The sequence below is a fragment of the Herpailurus yagouaroundi genome, unplaced genomic scaffold, assembly GCF_014898765.1.
Source record: "Herpailurus yagouaroundi ecotype Mexico unplaced genomic scaffold, PumYag 140, whole genome shotgun sequence".
In the NCBI taxonomy this organism is placed as follows: Eukaryota; Metazoa; Chordata; class Mammalia; order Carnivora; family Felidae; genus Herpailurus; species Herpailurus yagouaroundi.
Window position 1 is genome coordinate 69,821,588 of NW_024412395.1, and position 20,680 is coordinate 69,842,267.

General features: G+C 39.8%; 1 protein-coding gene across 7 annotated transcripts in view; it reads left to right on the forward strand.

Moving 5' to 3' along the window:
• AKAP19 (A-kinase anchoring protein 19) overlaps positions 1–20,680 on the forward strand; it is a 79,742-nt gene that overhangs the window by 29,621 nt on the left and 29,441 nt on the right. The window contains exon 1 of one of the 7 annotated variants that reach the window (XM_040475664.1): positions 7,087–7,650. The exons of the other annotated variants lie outside the window; for them this stretch is intronic. The gene's annotated coding sequence lies outside the window, so the exon portion shown is untranslated. Of the gene's footprint in view, positions 1–7,086; positions 7,651–20,680 lie in introns of those variants that run through there. 7 annotated transcript variants of the gene reach the window in all.

Genomic DNA, 20,680 nt, shown 5'->3' on the forward strand with positions numbered 1-20,680 from the left:
CCCCCCCATCAACCCTTAGTTTATTCTCAGTTTTTAAGAGTCTCTTATGGTTTGGCTCTCTCCCTCTCTAACTTTTGTTTTTTCCATCCCCTCCCCCATGGTCTTCTGTTAGGTTTCTCAGGATCCACATATGAGTGAAAACATATGGTATCTGTCTTTCTCTGTATGACTTATTTCACTTAGCATAACACTCTCCAGTTCCATCCATGTTGCTACAAAGGGCCATATTTCATTCTTTCTCATTGCCACATAGTGTTCCATTGTGTATATAAACCACAATTTCTTTATCCATTCATGAGTTGATGGACATTTAGGCTCTTTCCATAATTTGGCTATTGTTGAGAGTGCTACTATAAACATTGGGGTACAAGTGCCCCTATGCATCAGCACTCCTGTATCCCTTGGGTAAATTCCTAGCAGTGCTATTTAGAAAGTCCTTTCTTAATTAAATCCAGATCTGCCTGCCATGATTTTTTCCTGGTGGTTCTTCCCATGAGAGCAATGTAGATTAATCCCCTCACCCATGTGAATACCCCTCAGATATCTATTCTAATACCCCTAAATTCTTGAATAAACATCTTAATGTTTAATAATTTTTATATTAAAGTTAAATATTTGCTAAATATACTTTGAAAATGGGAATAATAAAATTTTTTTATCCAGAATTTTTATCCAGAATCTCCACATTTCCAGGAGGGAAGCTGAACTATTTTGATCAAACTGGAACATTATTTTTAACAACCATGGTATTCAGACAATGGATAATGAGTCATAATGAAAGACACATATGCCCTAAGTAAAAAACATATAATACAATATGATGTCTGAAATAATAAATTTTGGAGCAATGATTGTAGTATTTACCTGGTTTTAAATGTCTTATACCCACATTGTAATCAAATGAAGTTGGCCCCATCTCAGTGCCAGAAATGGTTGTCCAAATAAACATGGTTAAAGACTTAAAGAAGCTCAGACCCATGGATCTAACTAGTAATGTTTTCCTCTGTTTAAAGTGAGATGAAATCATAGTAAGCACCACAGCAGAGTAAGAATGTTCAATTCAGCAAACATTTAATACCTTCCATATGCCAGGCACCAGAAATAAGTACATAGAATACATAAAGTACACAGTTCCTGTCCTCAAGATGTTTACAATACAGGGAGAGGACAAATATAGGTCACCATTAAAGACAGCAAAATAATTTTTAAAAATAAGATGCTAATTTATTTCCAGACATTTCTACCTCTTGGGGGGGGGGGGAGTATTAAATTTACTTATACAAGAGAAATAGAGCACTGATGGTGATTTAAAATAAAGACTCCAAAATATATTTAATTTAGTGTAAAGATCTTCAGACAGATCTTCCATAGGTACAAGGAGACTTATTTACTGACAAATATACATTAATAAGCTTAAAGACTGTTAACCTTAAAAATAAAACTGCCAGTTATTTTAATCAGCAAAAATGGATTTATTCAGAAATGGCAGCAATTGCTGTCGGGCACAGGCAAGCTACAGCAAAACCATAGGCAAGTCCAGAGAACAAAAGAGAGGACCGCACTTATATGGAAGAAAGAGAGGAGTTGGGAAGGCTGTTATAAACAAAAAGTCCATGAAAACTAGGCGTTCCAAGCATAGTAGCTTTTCATTGGTTGAGTAGTGACAGTCTCTCATTGACTGGGCTACTGCTGGTGAAGGAGGAAAGCCTTTCTTCTTCCTGCTGCTGGGGTAGTATAGTATTCAAAGTCCGTCTCCTCCTATGGAGTCTGCAATTGACAACAGTGGTAGGGCACGAGAGCTCCCCCTGCTGGTCCCCTAACTCCATTGTAAATGAAGTTTTCCTTTTATTCACAATACTAAAACTGAGAATGTAGAACTTTAAGGAAATATGAAACAAGGGAGAAGAAGAAATAGGCCAAGGCACAGTTGACAACTTGTCTAATTGTTAATGAACATAATTGGATTATATAATACATAGTCAGGAACAATTGTTCCTTAATACTCTAATGCTCTGTGCTAGTTAAACTCATATTTGAAATTTTTCCCTAGTTTGCATTGGCAGACATTTAATTGCATCTGGAGAACAAGAATGGGTCTAGTGAAGCCTGACAAACATGAGTAAAGGAAATTCTGTGAGAAAAAGTTAAACATTTTTTCCTCAGGAAAAGAGAAGTTCCGAGGGGTGATTGGATTCTTGACTTTCCTATAAGGAAGATAATGTAAATCACTTCTCATTTCAGTGACATAATGAATAAGACTAGAATAGCCTCAAATGAAGCTTTGAAAATTTACTTTGGGCATAAGAACTTTTAAACATATTCAGATATAGGGGCGCCTGGGTGGCGCAGTCGGTTAAGCGTCCGACTTCAGCCAGGTCACGATCTCGCGGTCCTTGAGTTCGAGCCCCGCGTCGGGCTCTGGGCTGATGGCTCAGAGCCTGGAGCCTGTTTCCGATTCTGTGTCTCCCTCTCTCTCTGCCCCTCCTCCGTTCATGCTCTGTTTCTCTCTGTCCCCCAAAAATAAATAAACGTTGAAAAAAAAATTAATAAATAAATAAATAAAATAAAAATATTCAGATATATATTAAAATATTAAAATGGGAAACTCTCCCAGTGGGTTTATATTGGCACTTATTTAGCTGGTCAGGTAATCTGATAATTTGCTCTTTGATTCCGAGAAAATGTTGACCAAGCATAGGTCTTTCACAACAGTGTAATTAAGGTTTATAACAAGATTTTGAAGCCTGCTATGGCATAGGAAAAACTAGGAGTATTACATGGAGTGCAGAAAAAGTTTCAGGAGTGAAGGATGACACCATTTTCATACCTACAGCTAGTTCTTCATCAAGAAATGTGTTTATGTGTCTTGGGCTACAAAAAATTGAAGAATCAATGTGTCACTTCTGCTGCTGAATTTTTTTTATAGCTTTGAATCCTAAAACCCTAGTCTAGGGCCTGACATGAAAATATGTCTGTCGCCTACTCAGAGGAGATATCTGGGTCTCTCAGCCAAATCTAAAATATCTTAGCATGTTTAAGACATATTTTGGAGAGACCATTTTAGCCTAAACATAAAAAATAATTCATAAAACCTGAATCAGTGAAAAGTATATGTGGGAAATAGCCTTGTTTCCAGTAACCACTAAGAAGTTGGTTTCCCCCTCAACCCCCCGCCCTGGACTAGTGGACTATTTATGAGAAATGAGGAGATACAATTTTAATTTGTATATGCATAAAATAAAAGCATTATTTTTATCTTAACATAGTTTTATTATTATGAAAATCAAAATGTCAAAATGAGGTTTCTCATAGGTCTTATCTGTGTGCTAGTCAATCAGTTTATACCCCATGATGGTGTATCATAATGGTAATTTTTTTCTGCCTCATTTTTTATCCTTTATAAATTGTTTCTGTGACTTCCATAACTCTCTAATGGACATGCATGCTCTAGTCTCTATATGAACATTCACATACTATGCCATCTACTTGTCCTGTCCTCATCACTTTGTTATCAGAAAGCAAATGAAGACATTTGATCTTTGGTGTTCTAGTAAGAGCCCCAATGGCAGGTGAGTCCTGGTGACCAGATCTCTCCTGACAGGGTCACATCATTTCACTAGTTAGAGTTCTTTTAGAGAGAAGATTCCTTCTACCTCGCTGGCATGGCCTCCCTTGCTTCTCCCAGAGATGTAAGCTCTGAGTGGTCAACCTGAAGCAGGAATGGAAGTTAGAGGTGCTCAGGGTTTAGATGGAGAAACCAGTGGAGGGAGTCAGCTACCTACCTCTCTCTGAACTGTCCAGAGTGGAAGTGTTGTAGGTGGCTGGGTTGGAAATGGGATTTCTTTACAAGGGTAAGTTACTATCTGGCATACAGTCCTCAATCCAGCTTAATACCTCTTTGCTGTTGATAGCATGGGTTCTGGGGTCAGACTGCTTGTGCTCAGATTCTAGTATTTTATTGTTACTGTTTTAATTATGCTTCCTTCCATGCCCTTCAGAAAGAAAACCCACTGCACATTTGTTAGAGCCCAGGCTCCCTCACCCTAACCACATTCAAGTTAGGCTGTCTTTGGGGTCCTTCATTTCCTCTCTCACTTTGTTCTCCAGTTTTTATTAATTTTTTTTTACATTTATTTATTTTTTAAGAGATAGAGACAGCGTGAGCAGGGGAGGGGCAGAGAGAGAGAGAGAGAGCGAGAGAGACAGAATCTGAAGCAGGCTCCAGGCTGTCAGCACAGAGCCCGATGCGGGGCCCAAACCCACGAACCGCGAGATCATGACCTGAGCCGAAGTCTGCCGCTCAACCGACTGAGCCACCCAGGCGCCCCTGTTCTCCAGTTTTTAAAAGTTTTATTTAGCACGATTTCAAAATCGTACAGTCGGTGTCACTACCAATTTGATGAGCTCCGGGTTCCCTCCTCAACCATCTTGTTCAAGCCAGGATGGGAGGATGACAGGAGAGCAGAAATACCGGGCTTTGTTTGGCTCCTAGTTCCAGGCTGCGGTGGCTTTGAGGAAAAGCCAGCCTTTTTGAGCCCCAGCAGCAGGGGGCGCTCGGTTCCTCCGAGCCATTTTAGCTCTGGCTCTTACCATATTGACCAAAGCATGACCTGCAGTCCCGAGGAGAGGCCAAGGCTCTGCTTACCTTTTGACGTCCTAAGGTTGGAGGCAGGTTTCTTCTCAAAAGCACTCGGAAAAGCAGCTTCTCCCACGGCCACAGTGAGTTCAGGGCCTGCATCCTTCCTAGTTCTGAGTGAATCAAGTACCTCTAGCAGTGGGGGTCAGCCAGCAGCCCAAATAAGGCCCCGCCGGTCTGCAGCCTGGCCGGTCCACACCACCTTAGACTTGGGGCTCTGAGTATGAGGCCAATCTGGAGAGGCAGCGCAGACAGGTGGCAAGGGCTGCTTTCGGGTTTTTCTGTGTCTTGGCCAGACCCAGGATGATGGAGGGAGAGCCTGGCTTGGGTCTGGCCAGAACAACAGCCCCTGTGACAAGTGCCACCCACAGGGAACAGGGAGGCCCAGCACAAAGCTTCCACATGACTCCATTTTTTAGACCAAAGGGTCAGAGAACAACTAACATTTGGTAAAGATGATCCACTGTATCTTTTTTTTTAAGTTTATTTTTATTTATTTTGACAGAGAACAAGTGGGGGAGGGGCAGAAAGAGAGGAAGCCAGAAACCCAAGTAGGCTCTGTGCTGTCAGTGCAGAACCTGGACAGAGCAGAGCCTGATACCAGGCTCGGACTCACGAATCTAAGATCATGAATCCAGCTAAAGTCAAGAGTCCTTCGCTCAGCCGAGTCACCCAGGTGCCCCAGATCCACTGTACCTTTGAACTGAGTGAAAGAAGAGGATGTGCGCCTAGGAAAGTTATTTCTCTTCTAGGCAAGGCCGGAGACTCTTTCCTCCCCCACTTCTGCTGGGGTAACTGGGAAGTGAAACACAAATTTCCAAGTTTCTCTTTTCTTGCCTTGAGCACATCAAGGGCTGACACTGAGCTCTCAGTGTGGAACCCAGAGGTCTCATGGATTATTCCAGCACTAGTTTGGTAAAGGCTTAATGCTGGGAAAGAAAAAGGGCAAGTAATGAAATAGGTTAAGTGAAGAATTAGGCCTAAAGGTCGATCCTGGCATTTGATCATAATTATTTAGCATGATATGCCTGAAATATGTAGAACTAAAATTTGCTTGTATTAGTATAATCAACTTGTATACATTAAAAATTGATACATATCAGACAAATCAACATAAGTGTATTCACATTCTGTGTCAGAATGTACCCACTGCAATTCCACTAATCATTTTATCATGCAGAAAAATTACATTTCTGGGCTACTGTATTTGTATATAAAGTCACCTTAGTTAATTTAAACATAGTAGTAAGAATGCTCGGTGCACTTAAAATCTGAAAGATTCTGAGCTAGATTTTGTATAATGTATGCTCTCAACTCCTCAGCAATCTAACTATATTCTTTCCTATGTTATATCTTTAGAGACCTAAGCTTCACGTTAGTCTACAAATTGTGGGCTTTGTAGGTTCAGGTGTTTCTTTTTCACATTTAGTTTTGCAGCTGTGAGTCTCAGGGTCCTCATCTGTAATGTGAAGGAGTCAGGTGAAGCTGTCCCTAAGGTCTCTCCAAGCATGGATTTTGCATGACCACTCCACTGTAGAACACAACTAAAATAATGGTTCTTTTGTAGTCTTCTTGGGGCTTTTACTGCTGCTAGGAATCATGCGGGGCAGATGCAGGCACCACGTGGAACGCACAGGGAAACACAACTGAATAATGGCCATGTGTTGAGAGAGTGACTTCAATAGTTTAAAGAGCGAGAAAAATGGTGTTTGGCTAGAGGTGTTTTGTTTTGAGAAACAATCTTGGAAAATGTTCTTCTTGAGTATTTGGGGATGGAGACGTAGAAAATGGATGTGTACTTTTAAATGATTAAATGCTCCAAGCACTTTTGCTCTGCATGCTCACGGTGCAAACTAGTTAGGAAGGGCAGAATCCTTGGCCTAGCCCTGCAAAGTGGGGTTTGAGGTCAAAGTGGGTTTGACTGCTACGCCTGGATCTGAGCTCCAGATCGCTTAGCTGGGAAGTCTGCGGCGAGGCTTCTGCGAGTTCACCCGCTTAGCGTGGCGGGCCGAGCATCTGCTCTCCCCAAGGCAATCTCCGCCCGTCGTGCGGTGGTCTCAGAGACCATTCCCTCCTCTTACCTGGGCAGAGCCCAGAACAGTTAGCAGCTCAGGTGGTTCGGATGAGGGGCGGGGGAGGGGCAGGCAGCGAAGTGAGTTGCTCACTTCTGTTTTGTTGGAAATTTGGGGATCTAATTCCTTCTGGGGAAGCGCAGCACTCTGGATAGTGGGAATGAGGGCGGTGGTGTCCCGCCCCTGCCTTGTACCCGGCGCTAGCCGACGTGTCGGTGGCGGTCCTCGCAGCCTTGTACTTGCGTGCGGCCCGCAGAGGGCGCGTGCTGGAGCCGAGCACCCTTGGGTTGCCACCTGCGGGGCCCGGCTGGCCTGGTTCGGGGCGCGAACCCGCGAGGAGCGCGCGGCGGGCGCGTCGGCGGCGACGACGGCGGCTGGAGGAGGGGCCCAGAGCCCAGAGCCGTGCCAAAGGACACCCCGTCCTCCAAATGCTGCCACTTGAGTGAGGCGCGCGAGAAGGCGGCGCCGCTGGCCTTGCAGCCGGACTGCGCTGCGCTCCGCACCCCGCCGCCCTGACGCCAACCGGCGCCCCCCCGGGCGGCGGCTTCAGGGACCGAGCAGCGCACGCAGCCGGCCAATGCCGGATGCCTCCCCGGCCCCGCGGCCGTCCCGAGGGGCGTTGGGCACGCAGCCGCCCCGGCGATGTGCTGTGTAAGTGAACACCTGGGAGGTGGGCGACCGCTGTGTGTCCGTCGGTCTTGGCTCGTCAGCTTTGCCCTTTGGGTTTTTCAATGGCAGAAACCTGGGAGTTACAGGCGACTTTAATTCAAGCAGACCTCTCGCGGCCAGCTGCCTCGGATAGAGCCTCACGTCTCCGTCTCCTCATTGAGAAGTTAGCCCCCACCCCTTCCACCTGGTTCTGAGCCCCAAGTCCGAGGTATTGCATTTCTGAGCTGCAGTTTCATTCTCCTTCCTACCTGAAGAGTGACTGAAGATTTTCAGGTAAAAGATTGCCTATGAGCATTTAATTTGTATGCCAAACTGTCAGGCTTGTGCGCCGAATGACATGTGATGAGCAAAGTACTAGCTCTTGTGCTCTTTTAGAGCTGTGGGAGGCTGTGTCTTGGGGCGAATTATACTGCAAAGGGGGGGGGGGATCGGAATAGATCTGTAAGATCCTTCAGCCATTAGCTAAAGGATCCGAGAAGCAAAGCGGAACAATAGGAGTTGTCTATCTTCTGTTTCCTGTCTGCCCTCTCCCCATCCTTTATGGAAATTAACATAAAATTATAAACTAGTAAATGTTCCCATTAAAGACTACATCTTTTTAGGATCTTTTTAAGATCTGGTGTATGCAGTATTTACCTGAAGCAAAATTGTAATTAAGGATTCAGAGGAATAAAGAATCTACTTTTATTATGACTAAGTATAAATCACGTCAAGATCAACAGTTGAATAAACCTTTTTTTTCTTTGGATGAGGTCATTTTCAAGTACTTGATAGAGCCAATATCAATATATAGATGGGAAACAATATTATTTACGTCTTCTATTTGACATGTTCAGCAAAACGATCTGGAAAAACAATTATTTCCAGTTTTTAACTTTTTTATCTTGCCATCAAACAAAAATTGCCGAAATTACCTATTAGGCTCACAATCTTATAGTAAAAGGGGTACTTTAAAATCATAGACCAACCTCTAATCCATGTTAGTATCTCCTTTGTAGCATTTCTGACACACAAGCCACATTTTCATCGAACACTTCAGTGACAGGGAACTCACCACTTTTGAGGTATCCGTTCTTTCTGTTGCCATTAATAAGGCTCTGTTTACACTGAACTGACCCACTGCTTCCTTGGACCTGTTTCTCATTAGGCTTACTTTTGTCAGTAGTCCTCCAACTTGTGAAATTACATAGATAATATTTCAACAGAGAAGATCTAAAATTCATCCATCTGAAAGGAGTCTATGACCAAAAAATAGTAAAGAAATGAAAAGTCTAAAGTGGTACAGGGTTAAGAATAGAATTATTCTTAACCTATACAATTATTGTGAGGGTTAAGTGAAATAATGTTCATAAACTACTTGGTATAGCTACCTAGAAGTCAGTAAATGTTAGTTATCTTCACGAAAAAGTCATTGCTTTTATGTTTCCTTCCATACTTAAGACCTTTCTCTGTGCTGAAGATCCTTAGCCCCAAATTGAATTCAATAATTCAATCTAATCTGAACAGTGCAAAATGCAGTGAATTCGTATCTTCAAACAAAATCATCTAACACTTAATTGGCTTTTGTAATAAATACACCACAGTTGACTGAAAACCTCACCACCACCAGCCTCTCCCTCCCTCTCCCCTACCCCCAACACATTGCTATCAACGTAGGCTTTATTAATTTTTTAATTATACAGTTAAAAATGTCCTGAACATGAATAATTTTTTTTTTCTCTTGTGTGACACTAAGCTTCCAATTTCCAGTTTGCTAGGTATGTTTTAGATTTGATCATGGCATTCATCATGCTAATTCTATCTTCTAGTTTTATGTCACCTGCACATTTGGTGAGTTTGTTCACCAGACATCCAAGCCATTAATAATATATGAAACCGTTCCTTTTGCCATGGTGGCTCACCTAGAATTCTGCCTGTGTGGCACAGTAGAAGTGGCCCTGGACTTTTGGAGGCTGGTTTTAGAGCTTGACGGTGACACTTACTAGCTCTGTGACCTTGGGAAACTTATTTTCCATATCAATAATGTCATATTAGTAACATCTACTTTTCAGGATGTTTATTAGAATTAAAACCCATGTACTGAAAGTACCAGATATAGACCTGCTTGGGAATGTAGTCAGCCTTGAGAGATATTGCTGAGACAAATCAATGATCAGCTGAATTCAGTTAGCACTGTCCGCCTTATTTATCAAACTATTCTAGCCTGTAGGTCAGTCTTCATTATAAGACATCATGAGAAAAAGTTTAATCAAATGCTTTGCTAAAAATAAACATCTTGAGTATTCCTAATCTATCACAAAAGTAAATGATACTAGTTTAAAAATGACTGATTCATAGTGAATTTTGAATGTCTAGTTCCTAGAAATCCCCAATCTTTTCCCTCAGAATATTCAGTTTACTGATTAAATTTTGAATTTTGCCAGAAATTAGTGTCAAACTAACTTGTCTGCAATACCTAGGGATTCAAATTTCCTTTTGTTTCAGAGTTTGAAATAAACTGGGAGAAAAGAAACTGACTGAGTCTCTGGCTTCTTGAGATGTCCCTCCTTCATGTTTTTTCATTTTGTTTTTGTTTTTAATGTTTTTATTTATTTTTGAGAGAGAGAGAGAGTAGGGAAGGAGTATAGAGAGAGGGAGACACAGAATTTGAAGCAGACTCCAGGTTCTGAGCTGTCAGCACAGAGCCCGATGCAGGGCTTGAACGCACAAACCTGTAAGATCATGACCTGAGCCGAAGTCAGATGTTTAACCTACTGAGCCATCCAGGTGCCCCTTTCTTAATTTTTTCAAAGGTTGTAATATTGCTGTGCTTCTGTATGCAGGCTTTCCCTGGAATATAATTCACCAGAAGTTGTGACTTCTTCTGCTTGTACCTAGGTTCTCTCTTAATGAGGTCTCTTCTGTCCTTTCCTGCATAAAAATCATTTGCTTTTGAGAAAGCAAAATAGTTGCTGAGCAGTTCTGTTTTCTTTCTCTACTTAATATACCATCTGCTCTTGGGTTTGGGATTTTTTTTTTTAACTGGATCCTGTCTTCCATAGTGAGTGTACTATAAACAGTATGCAGCAACTCAGTGGTGGAGAAATATAATCAATCATGACATTATAATGTTGAAAGTTTGGGAAGTAATAAATAACTCTAGTCAGTATCTGATATAGGAAGAGCCCGTACTTTAAGAATTAATTTATTCCTTATAAATTCAAAGTTGTAAAATCAAGGATGTGTTGGGGAAGAAATTTTTTCCTCTAACTTTCTAGGTTCTTTGCTGATAAATTGATATAAGATAGATTAACAGGAGGAAAAACAAATTTAACTATATCCATACAGGAGCCCCATAAGAGACCCAATAGTAAATTGGGCAATTGAGGCTTATATGCCATCCTGAGCTAGGGAATGGGATCTGGGGTTAAAGGGGGAAGAAGAGCAATTCACAGGATGATAGGAGTAGATATTTGGCAATTAGGTGTTTGATCTGTCATGTAGATAGGGAGCCTGGAGATAACTTTTACTTGAATGACCTAAATTCTTTTAAATAGTTAAAGGAGAGGTCAGAGTTTTTCTTGAATTTGCTGGGTCTCAATTGCCTTCAGCTCAAAATAATCCACATGCCAAAGTGGCCTAATTTGGATTCATGTAATCTCCCTTTCAGATGTTGTACAAGAGGCTGGAAGTAACATAAATTAGTGAAGCTGGATAGGTGTTGGACACAAGGGAGTGAGAGAGCCCTGTGAACTGGGGAGTGAATGTTCAGCTCAGAATTATTCTAATTCAGAACAGTTTAAACATTGCACTGGCCAAACAAAACAAAACACCAACCCAACACTACCATGAGTTTGTGGCCTTTGTTTTTAAGTGTGATGAAAGAAATAGAACTCTGTATAGTTCACAGTTTTACTGTCAACATCTAACACACTTTGAAGTACACGGATATTTGGTAAATAGCCAAACTTTAATTAGCATTCATTAAACTCGTGGATGTAAGAACTGCTCTATGCATAATAACAAAAGGAGAAATGACTGTTGCCTTTGAGGAATATTTAATCTCATTTGGGGAGTAAGCATTTAGAAATTTGACCAACTGGACATCAGTTCAAGAAGAGAATGCTGAATAAGGGTTAGAGGAATTCCAGGAAGTCTGGACAAAGAGATGGGGCTTCCCTAGCCATGAAGATAGTATGGATTTGGTTTAAGCAGGGAAGAGGGAAGGAGTGTTAGGTGGAGATAAGGGGGAGGTTGTGTGTTTCAACATAAGGGAAGCTACAAGGAGAAAATGAGCATGGGTGTGTGTGGTAAGAATAATTGACGGGACAGGAAACTTCCTTGGATTAGTTAAATTTAATAGGTAAAAAGAGGGCTTTAAAAAAATGTTTAAATTAGATGTACCTCTGCCCCCACCTCATCCCAACATCCCACTTCCACCCTAAAATACTGTACTGTCAGCTACAAAAAATAGGAACTCTGTAATGACCACATTCTTTAGGAATGTGGCATATGCATAATGAAAGAATGATCAAACTTAAAAGAGCAAAACTTTCTGAATTCTAGATCTTTTGACCTAGATTCCAAGTGGATTTGGACACCGTTTTCCCATATCTCCACGTAAGAATAATAGTTCTTTTAAGTATTCAGAAGTACATACACTACTGTCTGGAACTTAATTTAGTGCATAGTACTTAATACACTTAATTTATTATTTATGCCTCCTACTTGTTCTAAAATATTTGATTTCACTAAATAACATAAAGACTAATCTTGAATTTTTAGGGAAAGAGAAAAACTCTTTCTCAACCCTTCTAAGTTCATTGGCTGGGTCTGCAAATCAAACTGATAATAGATTAACAGGAGGAAAAAACATTTAATTACCTATGTACACATGGGGGTTCACAAAGGAATGTGCTTCAAGGAAACAGAATTGGAGACTTATATGTCATCTTAAGAAAGGGTGAAAATCATGGGAAAGAGGGTAGACAAAGGAATAGGAGTTTGGGGCTCCTGGGTGGAGGTAAGTTATGGGAAGGTGACTAGGAAATATATGATAAATCAGGATTTGTTTTATAAGGCCTGTTAAACAGATAAGAGTTGTCTCAGGTGATGAAAATTGTCTCTGGAGTAGTTTTCCTTCTCATATAGGAGATGAAGGCACCTTTAAAAAGGGAAATTTGTGTCCTGCTTTTTTGACAAAAAGGGGGGTGCAGAGAGCTTATTGCCTTTGGCTCAAAGCAACCCTTATACCATTGTGGCATGTGTTGGCATGGCAAACTCTGATCTCCTTCAAATTCATTAATGGCATTTGAGGTAAAGAAAATTTAATGATCCAGAAAAATGTCAGTTAAGATAATTTGATCTATTAAAATGACTAAGATTTAGATATTTTGGATGAACTTTGATTAGAAACTACTTATTAAAATTCATGCTTGAGTAAGGCAAAGTCTCTACCCTCCATGAATTCATAGATGTGTGAGAGAGAGAAATATACCATCCATCCCGTGGAATGAGATGCATTCATGTTGTAATAGCATTTCACAAGAATTGACATTTTTAGGATTGTTTTTGGAGTGTATGGCTTCCACCTTTGAAGAAGATTTTGAGATTGGGGAATCTTGTGTGTTTCTTGCGGGTTGGACTTTCGTGAACAGGATTGGGACAACTGTTCAGAACAAGGGAGTGTGAGTTATCCAAAATAATCTGTTCAAATGCCAGCTTCTCTTAATAGTAGCAGAATAGCAGCTACATTTTTATAGCGCTGGTTTTCCTTACTGCAATTCAAGGAGGAATTTGGGGCAGGAATTAACCTAAGTTTAGAAATGAGGATACAGAGAAGCAAAGGAAAGTCCCTGTAATCACATTGCTAATTAAATTCCTCTACCCCTATCCAGTTAAAATCCATTTGAAGACATCGCTATGAAAAATTTATTGATTTTTTTTCCTTTTTTGAGCTCTGAATATACACATTTGTTGTATGTGTATTTCTCTCCATACACCCAGTGAAGTTGAAAGAAAACTAGACTCAACACACTGATTTTGAGTATAAAGTAATTTTGTTCAGTGGAGACCTTTTAAGTTTGGTATTTTTATGGTATCACAGAGTCATTTTTTTAATTTACTTTTAAAATTCTAATATAATTAATGTACCATGTTATAGTAGTTTCTGGTGTCCAATATAGTGATTCAATGATTTTAGAAATTACTCAGTGATCATTGTGATACAAGTACTCCTCATACCCTTACCTATTTCACCCACCCCCCCCAACTCACTTCTGATAGCTATTAATTCTCTATAATTAAGAGTCTTGTTTTTTGTCTTTTTAAAAATTTCTTTGTTTTGTTTCTTAAATTCCTCATACAGTACTTTTCTTTCTGTTTTATCTCAGTATTATACCCTCTACATCTATCTGTTTTGTTGCAAATGGCAAGATTTCAGTCCTTTTTATGGTTGAGTAATACTCCATTGTGTGTGTGTATGTATGTATGTATTTATATATATATATATATATATATATATATATATATATATATATAGTGTGTGTGTGTGTATACACATATACATACACACCACATCTCTTTTTTTTTTTATATGAAGTTTATTGTCAAATTGGTTTCCATACAACACCCAGTGCTCATCCCAACAACACCACATCTCTTTTATCCTTTCACCTACTAATGGACCCTTGGGCTGCTTCCATTATTTGGCTATTATAAATAATGCTGCAATAAACATAGGAATGCATATATCTTTACAAATTAGTGTTTTCGTATTCTTTGGGTAAATAGCCAGTAGTGGAGTTACTGGATCATATGATAGTTCTATTTTTTTTTTTTTTTGAGGAACCTCCATTCTGTTTTCCACAGTGGCTGCACTAGTTTGCATTCCAACCAAGAGTGCATGAGGGTTCCTTTTACTTCACATCCTCACAGCACTTGTTGTTTCATGTGTGTGTGTGTGTGTGTGTGTGTGTGTGTGTGTGTGTGTGTGTCTAGCCTCATACACTAGAGGTGTGAGGTGATATTTCATTGTGGTTTTAATTTGTATTTCTCTGATGTTGAGCATCTTTTCATGTATCTGTTGGCCATCTGTATGTTTTCTTAGGAGAAATGTCTGTTCATGTCTTCTGCCCATTTTTTACATTTTTTGTTTGTTTTTGTTTTGGTGTTGGATTGTGTAAGTACTTTATATATTTTGGATACTAACCCCTTATCAGATGTATCATTTGCAAATATCTTTTCCCATTCAGTAGGTTCTCTTTGAGTTTTTTTGATTGTTTCCTTTTCTGGAAAGAAGGTTTTTATTTTGGTATAGTCCCAATAGTTTATTTTTATTTTTGTTTCCCTCGCTCCAGGAGACATATCTAGAAAGATGTTGTTATGGACAGTGTCAGACAAATTACGGCCTGTGCTCTTTTCTAGGATTTTTATGGTTTCAGGTCTCACATTTAGGTCCTCAATCCAGTTTGAATTTTTGTGTGTATGTGGTGTAAGAGTGGTCCAGTTTCATTCTTTTGCATGTAGCTCTTCAGTTTTCCCAGTACCATTCGTTGAAGAGACTTTTTCCCATAGGAAATTCTTGCCTCCTATGTCAAAGATTAATTGACAATATAATCAAAGGTTTATTACTGGGTTTTCTATTCTAGTCTATTGATCTTTATGTCTATTTTTGTGCCAGTACCATACTGATTGATTCCTAGAACTTTTTAGTATAACTTGAAATCTGGGATTGTGATACCTACAGTTTTGCTTTTCATTGTCAATATTTCTGTGGCTATTCAGAGTCTTTTGTGGTTCCATGCAAATTTTAGAATTGTTTGTTCTAGACCTGTGAAAAATGCTGTGGTATTTTGATAGGGATTACATTAAATCTGTAGATTTCTTTGGGTAGAATAGACATTTTAGCAATATTTGTTCTTCAAATCCATAACCATGGAATATCCATTTGTTTGTATCATCTTCAGTTTCTTTCATCAGTGTTTTATAGTTTTCAGAATACAGGTCTTTCACTTCTTCGGTTAAGTTTATCCATAGGTACTTTATTGTTTTTGGTGCAATTGTAAATGGGATTGTTTTCTTAATTTCTCTTTCTGCTGCTTCCTTATTAGTGTATAGAAATGCAGTGGATTTCTGTATGTTGATTTTCTGTCCTGCAACTTACTGAATTTATTCATCAGTTCTAGTAGTTTTTCAGTGGAGTCTTTAGGTTTTCTGTATATACTATCATGTCATCTGCAAATAATGAAAATTTTACTTCTTTTTTGCCAATTTAGATGCCTTTTATTCCTTTCTCTTCTCTGATTGCTGTGGCTAGGACTTCCGGTACTATATTGAATAATAGTAGTGACAGTGGACATTCTTATCTTGTTCCTAATTTTAGGGGAAAAGTTCTGCTTTTCACAAGTAAGTATAATATTAGCTGTGGATTTTTCATATAAATTCTTTATCATGTTGAGATATATTCTCTGTAAACCTATTTTGTTGAGAGTTTTTATCATGAATGATATCTTTTGTCAACTGCTTTTTCTACATCTATTGAAATAATCATATGGTTTTTATCCTTTTACTGATGTGATGTATCATGTTGATTGATTTGTGAATACTGAACCACTCTTGAAACTCCTCTTTCATTTCTGATTTTGTTTGAGTCGTCTCTCATTGTCACTCTACTCTCTTGTCACAGACTCTGAGCCTGGAGTTCTCTCTTGTCCACCAAGAGAGCAGACTCAGAATTGAATATGAGAGAGGCTAATGTCTGGGAGGAGACAAGAGCCCTGAACAGGGGTTTCGTCTCTATTTGTTGAGCTCCTAAGATCTTACATACATGATGAATTTGAAGAAAGCAATTAGACAGTAATCATTAACTGGTGTGTGTAAGAAGCAAAGGGTCTGGGCAGCAAGTGGAGTTTGTGATCAAAGCACAATAGTATATTGGTGCCAGATGAAAAGTAATTTCCTTCAGGTGATATAACAAGTTACTCGTGATCCCATTATAATATCTCGCTAACTAACCTTGGACGCTTTTGCCCTGTGGCGGCAGCTTTCTGCCCTAAACTTTTTTCTAACCCATTTTTGTAAGTATAAGAAATTCTTGGATCTGTCTCCCCTCACTCTTTCTCCTCCCTCCTGTTCTCTCTCTCTGTCTCTTTCTCTCTCTCTCCTGAGTTTAGCTAAAGGTCTATCAATTCTGTTGATCTTTTCAAAGAAATAGCTCCTGGTTTCATTGATCTTTTCTATTGGGGCTTTTTTTAAGTTTCTGTTTCATTTATTTCTGCTCTAATCTTTATGATTTCCCTCCTTCTACTGGTTTGAGGTTTGTTCTTCTTTCCCTAAGTCCTTTAGGTGTAAAGTTAGGTTGTTCATTTGAGATTTTTCTTGCTTCTTGAGATAGGCCTGTATTGCTATAAACTTACGTCTTAGAATAGTTTTTGCTGTATCTCAAGGATTTTGGACTGTTGTGTTTTCATTCTCATTTGTCTCCATGTATTTTGTTATTTCCTCTTTCATTTCTTGGTCATCCTATTCATTGTTTAGTAGCATGTTTTTTAACCTCCATATATTTGTGCTCTTTCCAGATTTCTTCTTGTGGTTGATTTCTAGTTTCATATCATTGTGGTCAGAAAAGATGCATGGTATGACTGATCTTTTTGAATTTGTTGAGACTTATTTTATGACCTAATATATCACTTATTGTGAAGAATGTTCCATGTGCACTTGAAAAGAATGTAGATTCTGTTTTAGAATGGAACATTCTGAATATATTTGTCACATCCATCTGGTCCAATGTGTCATTCAAAGCCACTGGTTCCTTGTTGATTTTGTTTGGATGATCGATCCATTGATGTAAGTGGGGTGTTAAAGTTGCATACTTGTATCTTGTTACTATTGGTTACTTCCTTTATGTTTCATAATAGCTGTTTTATGTATCTGGGTGTTTCCTGTTGGGTGCATAAATATTTACAATTGTTATATCTTCATGTTGGACTGTTCCCTTTATGAATATACAGTATCCTTCTTAGTCTCGTTACAGTCTTTAAAGTCTGTTTTGACCTATATAAGTATTGCTACCCCAGCTTTCTTTTCACATCCATTTACATGATAAATGCTTTTCTGTCCTTTCACTTTCTTTTTTTTTTTTTTAAGTTTATTTATTTTGAGAGAGAGAAAGCATGAGCATGAGCATGAGCACGGGAGGGACAGAGAGAGGGAGAGAGAGAAAATCCCAGGAAGGCTCCCCACTGTCAGAGCAGAGCCTGATACGGGGCTCAGACTCATGAACCATGAGATCATGACCTAAGCTGAAGTCAGATGCTTAACCAACTGAGCCACCCAGTTCCCCTCTATCCCTTCACTTTCAATCTGCATGTATCTTTAGGTCTGAAATGAGTTTTTTTGTAGACAGTGTATGAATGGGTCTTGGTTTGTTTTCCACTCCATCACCCTATGTCTTTTGACTGGAATATTTAGTCTGTTTACATTCAAAGTAATTATTGATAGGTATGTACTTATTGCTCTTTTGTTACTTGTTTTATGGTTGTGTATGTAGTTCTCTGTTCCTTTCTTCCCTTGCTCTCTTCTGTCATGATTAGTTGCCTTTCTTTAATGATATACTTAGATTCCTTTCTCTTTATTTTTTGCATACTTACGACTGGTTTTTGATTTGTGGTTAACATGTGGTTTATATATAACATCTTATGCTCATAACAGCCTATACTAAGTTGATGGTTGCTTAAGTTTGAACACATTCTTTAATCCTTTCCCCCTCCCACCACGTTTTAGGTATATGTTGTCATAATTTACAGACTTTCATTTTGTGAGACTATTGACTGATTTTTATAGATATAATTAATTTTATTGCTTCCTACTTTAGTGCTTCCTACTTTTCTTACTCCTACTCATGGTCTTTCCTTTCCACTCAGAGTCCCCATTAGCATTTCTTGTAGGGCTGGTTTAATGGTCATGAATTCCTTTAGCTTTTGTTTGTCTGGAAGCCTCTTTTAATTACCATTTGTCTTGGTGTGGACCTCCTTGAGTTGATTTTGTTGGGGGCTCTCTCTGTGCCTCCTGGATGTGGATTTCTGTCTCCTTCCCCATACTCAGGAAGCTTTCAGCTATTATTTCTCCAAATTTTCTGTCCCCTTTTCTCTCTCTTCTCCTTCAGAATCCCTTCAGAATAAAATGTTGTTACATGTGATGATGTCACTAAATTCCCTTAATCTATTCTTACCTTTCTTCTGCTTTCTCTGTCCTATTCAGCTTGATTGCATTCCATTACTCTGTCCTCCAGGTCACTGTTCCATTCTCCTGCTTTCTCCACTACTATTTATTCCTGCCTGTGTACTTTTAACTTCAGTTAATGAGTTCATTTCTGATTTATTCTTTTGTATGTTTTCTTTCTATTTTGAAGATCTCACTGAAACCCTCCTCTCTTTTCTCAAGTACAGTATCTTTATGACCATTACTTTAAATTCTCTATCAGACATATTACTTATTTGTGTTTCATTTAGCTGTCTTGATGCGATTTTATCTTGTTCTTTCATTTGGGACATATTCCTTGATCTTATATTTTTTCTAACTCTCTGTGTTTCTCTGTGTTAGGAAAGTCAGCTATGTCCCTTGCTCTTGAAAGTAGTGGCCTTATGAAGAAGAGGTCCTGTAGTGCTCTGCAGCAGTGTCCCCTGTTCACCAGACTCTGGCACTTCAGGGGTATCTCTGTGTGTGTTGCATGTACCCTACTGTTGTGGCTGAGCCACATTTGCCTTCAGTCCAGTCACCTGCAATGGCTGTCTGCCTGTTGTGGGCAGGGTTTGGTCCCTCTGTTGTTAGTGAGCCAGTCTGGGGCCACCTTGGGCTTGATTTGGGTCAGATCAGGCATCTGCCAGGGCTGCAGTAGCACTGAATTACAGGGATTTTGTTGGTAGGTGGGGCCTGCAGTCAGGCCAGGTGTCTGCCCCCAGGCCACTGCTAGTGCCACCGTTGAACTGATGTGTGTGGTTATCTTTTTCTCTTCCCAAGGAAGAAGTCACTTTGGGGCTGTTGGGGCTCTTGCACAATGCCATGCTTAGTGCTCTGCATTGGATGGACTCCTGCCCAGTGCAGTTTGGGTGGGACAGATCCACAGGTTATGCAGGGGTGGGGTGGGTGATGTTAGCAACGTTTGCACTTGTCCGCTGTAGCAGGAGACCTTTGTAGAAGTCCTGTGGAGGACCGGTTGGAGGGGATCAGACTGCAGAAGAATGCAGGACTGGGGTATGCTATTAGCAAGCTAGGTAGAGATCATGTTCCCGCTGGTTCCTACAAGTGTCTGTGTATCTGGGGAGCAGAGGAGGAAAATGGTGCCAACCACCTCTTTTGTTCCTAGAGAAGTCTCCCAAAGATCCCTGCCCCTTCAGCACACCCTGAGATGAGTAAGTAAATCTCCTTCCTGTGTACCCCAGGCATTTTTCAAACTGCTTCTTCTGTACTGTATGTCAGGGCTGTTTGTTATGCTATCTCCATTTCCTATAGCGCTCTGGGTTCCCCAGAGCCAAGCCAGCTGAGTTTTAAAGTTCCTGGTGTTAAGCCCCACTGATTCTAACAACTTGCCAAGTTAAGCCCCACTGGTTTTTCAAAGCCAAATATTGTGGGGATCCATCTTCCCAGTGTGGGTTCTCCGTGCCACAGGTGCCTGGAGTGGGGTCTTCTCTTCCCTCTCCATGCCTGTAGTGTTCCGCCCTCCTGTGGACAATCTTATGGGTCAGTTTGGTTCCTGGCCACATCTCCATCCTTTCAACCATTTTTGATGTGGCCTCTTCTCTGCGTTTAGCTATGGAGAATCTGTTCTGCCAGTCTTCAGGTTATTTTCTAGGTTACTTTTACTGATGTGGGTGTTAGCTAGGTGTGTCCATGGATGAGATAAGCTTAGGATCCTCCTACACTGTCATCTTCTCTGGAAGCCTCAAGGTGTCATTTTTTTTAAGAAAGAATCTTGGTCAGGATCTTAGATGAACTGCCAGGCTATGCTCAAAGAAATGAGAACTGGCTTCACAAAAAATAATTTTACCAAACCCTAAAATCTCAAACAATTTTTCCCTTCCTCCTGTACATATAGTGTTAGAATTAATAAAAGACATACTTTACACTACACATAGGACAGCACTGCCCCCAAAGTTCATATAAGTAGGGTAGAATGTAAGATTCAGGAATTATTAGGTAAATCAAAGATGATAAATACTGAATTTATGGGAAATATAGGAGTTGCTCAATTTTTTTTTTAATATATGAAATTTATTGTCAAATTGGTTTCCATACAACACCCAGTGCTCATCCCAAAAGGTGCCCT